Below are 5047 nucleotides of genomic sequence, written 5' to 3' on the forward strand. Positions count from 1 at the left end.
TAGGTCAGTGTCAAAGAAGAAGGAAAAGGACCCATATGTAAAAAATACTTACACCAGCTCTTTTTGTGATGGCAAAGAATTGGAGATTGAGGAGATGCTCATCAGTTAGGAAACGGCTGAACACGTTGTGGCACGTGATTGTGATAGAGGACTATTGTGCTGTAAGAAATGATGAGAGGGGTGGGTTCAGAAAAACCTAGGAAGACTTATAAAAGCTGATGCAAAGTGAAGTGAGCAGAACCGGGAGAAAATCGTTTATAGTAACAGCAATATCATAATGATAGTGATCAACTGTGAAAGACTTATCTATTCTGAAAAATGCTATCCACCTCAGAGAGCGAACTGATGAACTCTGAGTGCAGATTGAAGCATATTTTTTCACTTTATCTTGCTTTTTTTTTTGCAACATGGCTAATATAGAAATGTGTTTTGTTTGACTTTACAATGGATATCATGATTATTGCTTGCCTTCTCAAATGAATGAAAGGGGGCTTGAGAAAGGGAGAGAAGTTGGATCTCAGAATTTAAAGAAGAATGTTAAAAAAAAGAATGATGTTCTGTTGCCTTTGGGTACATCATAAAACCAATTTCTTTGTTTGCCTCTCCAAAGGAAACTTGTTAGCTGTCCCTCCAGTTAGCTGCAACTTCTTTTTTTTTCTGCTGGTTTTGGGTTCCCAATGTATTTTTTGAGGAACAGTTGCCCTTGAGGGTAGAAGTTTTTGTAATTCCATCATATGCACATAGTAAGGGCCTAATAAATGTCTATTGAATTGAATTGAACTGAATTGAATTGCTAGATAAGTAAACTTGAGTACCACCAAGTCTGTGCTGGGTAGTATTGTTTTAGTCACATTGCTGATTATATTTACTCTTGAATGTTATTTCTGAATATATATGTTTATATATATATATATATATACACATATAAAATGTGTATATATGTGTACATAATCTTTTCCCCTTATAAATAAACCCTTTGAAAGAAATATACTTAATACTTTATATTTAACTCTTATAAATGAGATCATATGTAAAGTATTTGGCAAACCTTAAAACATTATATGAGTACTAGCAATTATGATCTAGTATTTACTTTATTTATATTTATTCTGTGTATACTTATATATTTACATGCCTTCCCTGATAGAATGTAAGCTCTTGAAGGTCTGAGATTATTTTATTCTTTGTCTCCAGCACCTAGCACAGTACCTGGCATAGTAGAGATTTGACTACTTGTTGATAGATCCATTGAACGATCTGTTGGCCGAGGGGAGGAAGGGAAAGAAGATGCCAGGACATCCACTGGGGAAAGAATAGGTGCAGAAATGATTCAAGATCTAGTGATTGACTGGATGCTTTATTAGTGGTTAAGGTACAGAAGATCTCCAACTTGAAGGAGCCATGTTGGCTCAGGGATCCAGAAAGTCACAGATTCCAGAGCTCAAATAGGAGTTTAGAGATAATAGAATTTCAGAATTAGAAGACACCTTGTCTAATCCTTCTCCTATGCCCTTCAAGTAATTTAAGACAACTTCCCCTCCATTCCTGCCTCCTCCAAAGTCTCTTTCTCTTCTCCAGGATGAAGATATCTCACTCCTCCAACTTATCTTCATATGATACCATCTCAGTCAGCCTTCTCCTCATTCACTTTCCTCTTTCCAGCCTGTCAGAGGTCTCTAGCCAAATTTGTAACTGAATAGGAATCCTTTCTACTTTCCCAACAAGGTGTCAGCCAGTTTTCTCTTAAAAATCGCCAGTGAGAGGGAAACTACTAGAGCTCTAGTTGTTGGGATTTTTTTTTCCTTTTGGTAGAACTAAAAATCTTAGTCTCTGATCCTTCCACCCATTACTTTACTCCTAGTTCTGCCCTTTCAGATAAATCAGAACAAATCTTAATCATTTTTCCATGTGAAAGTCCTTAAAATACTTGAAGTCCTTAAAATACTCCAATCCAATCCAATAAACTTTTATTAAACACCTACTATGTGCCAGGCATTGTGTTAAGGGATGGGGATACAGTTAATAAAAAGAAAGACAGTCCCTGCCCTCAAGGAGCTTGCAGTCTAAAGTGGGAGACAATACACAAAAGGAGGCAGAAAAGTGGAAGAGGGAGGACAGGACACAAAGAGTACCAGGCCTCGGTGGAGTTGAAACCAGGCAGGGCAGCAGATGGACAGTAGAGTGAGTTGAAAGTCCATTTGCTGTCTTCTATAATGGAAGGCATTGGGAGGAGTTTGGTACTCTACCCTCCAGTCCTCCTGTTAGAGGCTGAGGGAGGTTGTGTCAATCAGGGCTTAAGTTGACAGCATGGTGGTGAGCTTAGAAGTGATGAGTTTATCCTGGGAGAAGCACCTTGCCCTGTGGAGTTGAAACCAGGCAGAGAAGCAGATGCAAAGTGGAATGAGAAATCTGTCTTCTTCCTGAGTCTTCTCTTCTCTGGGATAAAAATCCAGATCCTTCAACTAATCCCAGTATGATATGGTCTCTAGACCTCTCACCATCCTAGTCACCCTGATATAAATATGGTTTGTCTTGTTGTTCAGTCATTTGTCAGTCACATCCAACTCTTCTTGACCCCATTTGGGGTTTTCTTGGCAGAGATGCTGGAATGGTTTGCCATTTCCTCCTCCAGAGCATTTTACAGATGAAGAAAGTGAGGCAAACAGGGTTAAGTGACTTGCTCAGGGTCACACAGTAGTGTATGAGTCCCTCTGGTCTAACTTGCCAATGTCAATTTCCCATCCATTTGCAAAGGCCTAGAATGTACTTTATCTTCCTCTCTATTTCTTAGAATCCTTCTCTTCCTTCAAAACTTGGCTCAAATTCTACCTCTGATGGCCGTGCTCCCGTCTTCAGACAGCCTTGTCTTTGCTGCTCAATGTACATGTTGTGTCTCCATACTCCCTGACCCCAGTAGAAGAAGGTAGGTCTCTGCTCCTCAAAAGTGAAGACTATTTCATTTTTGCCTTCATGTCCCCCATGCCCAACACAGAGCCTTGCATTTCATCAATATTTATTTTTTGTTGAACGTGCCCGATTATTTATTTTTTAATTATAGTAGGAGGAGTCCTTAAGGCCAAAAGGCAGACTTCTCCTGGGTCAGCTCTGATTCCCTAAGAAATGGAAATCTTCAGTGGGGCCCAGGTCTAGGACAGTCAATCGTAAGGCAATGGAGAACCATAAAAAGTCTTCAAGCGAGACAGAGACTATGATATTCCATAGTGTCCACTCCCTAATACCTATAGAAAGGATGGGAGGAGAGTCTATTGGATAGCCCTAGAAAATTCTTTGTATAACTTTGTTATACAAAACTCTTCTTTATAAGGTGTTCATTCTAATGAACTAAATGAACTTTTCTTAATACTCAATTCCCAGTCACTTTATTCAACAAATAATTATAATATTTTTCAAGAAATAATAATTATTTGTTTTTATTTTTAAAAGTTATAGCTAGCACTTGTCTTGTTCTGTAGGGTTTATAAAGTACTTTATGTTATCTCATTTCATCCCTCACAACAACCCTATGGGGTAAGCACTATAATTATCCCCATTATACAGATGAGGAAACTGAGGTACAGAGAGAGGTGAAGTGACTGACCCAGCGTCACACAATCAGTAAATATCTGAGGTAGGATTGCAACCCAGGTCTTCCTGATTCCGAGTTTAGTACTCTGCCTACCTTGCCATCTAGCCACCTGCTACATACGTACACAGTATATATGGTACAGAAATGTACAAGGCTGGGCTTCCTGCCCTGGCTTACAGTGTAGTGAAACATACACACCTGCACGCACACATACGCACACACACACACACACACACACACACACACACACACACACACACATACACAGACACACAGAGTGACCTCAATTTTAAGTTCTGCTAAAGTCTTTTTTTAGCTTCATCGGTTTATAGAGGTGACCTTGGGGGGCTCAAAGGCTATTTTGCCTCAGTTTACCTATTTGTAAAATGAGGGATCTGGACTAGATGTCCTCTGAGGTTCCATCCAGCTCTAAATCTATGGTCCTGTGGTCCAGTGACTATTAATTTTCCCTCTTGTTCCTTCTCTTGTCATATTCTAGGAAGAGAATGAAGAGAACACACCTTTTGGGGCTGTTCCATTTACAGAGAACAATGTTTCCTTATAACTTCCACTATATCAGGAGTTTTCTTCATTCTCCCTTGGCAGATGTTTTGATGGAGAAGCATACGAACATTTGGCCAACACCAACAATCGCCATGCTCTCCCCACCTCTTCCCTGGGCACAGATATCTTATCCTTGAGCCTTGCTATTGCTCTGCCATCTATGTGTCCAGCAGAGGGCACTCTTGTCTCATAATGGAGACTCCCTTTGATTTCCCCCTCCACTGGCCTCTTGCCTGGGCTTGGGTCTCCCTAGAGAGAGGGAGGGAAAGATGAAGTTGCAGGAGGCTCGTTTCCTCGGCCCAAAATTGAGAGGCCTCACCCCCCAGGGCATTGGAAGTCTGAGTTTCCTAGACCCAGGATTTGGGTGGGGAAGGAAGGAGAAAGAAGGCAACACCAGGCTGGATGGTAGAAGGAGCAGGCAGGGTGGGCAAAAGCCATTCAGGTGGAAGTGGGCTTCCAGAAAGTGTGATAGATCCAATCTCTGCCTGCAAACATTCAATAAAACCCTTTGCTTCCATCTTCTCTTTCTTCCGAAATTTTCCCTAATCTTCAAGGTCCAGCTTAACTCAAAGAATCTCAGTGTCAGAAGGGCCTCAAATGTAGCTAGAATTTACATAACACTTTATTGGAAAGAACTTTACAAATATCTCATTTTATCCTCAAATCAATACTGAGAGGTAGCTGCTATAATTATCCTCATTTTACAGACGGGGAAACTGAGGCACACAGGTTAAATGACATGCTCAAAGTCACACAACTAATAATTGTCTGAAGCTTATTTGACCTTAAAGACCTTAAAGACTCAATCAACTGCACCACCTAGCTAGCTAATAAGTGGTTATCAAGCTTTCACTTCAGTGTGTGTGTGTGTGTGTGTGTGTGTGTGTGTGTGTGTGT

Source organism: Vombatus ursinus, unplaced genomic scaffold (assembly GCF_900497805.2).
Source record: "Vombatus ursinus unplaced genomic scaffold, bare-nosed wombat genome assembly UNPS02014801.1, whole genome shotgun sequence".
Taxonomy (NCBI): domain Eukaryota; kingdom Metazoa; phylum Chordata; class Mammalia; order Diprotodontia; family Vombatidae; genus Vombatus; species Vombatus ursinus.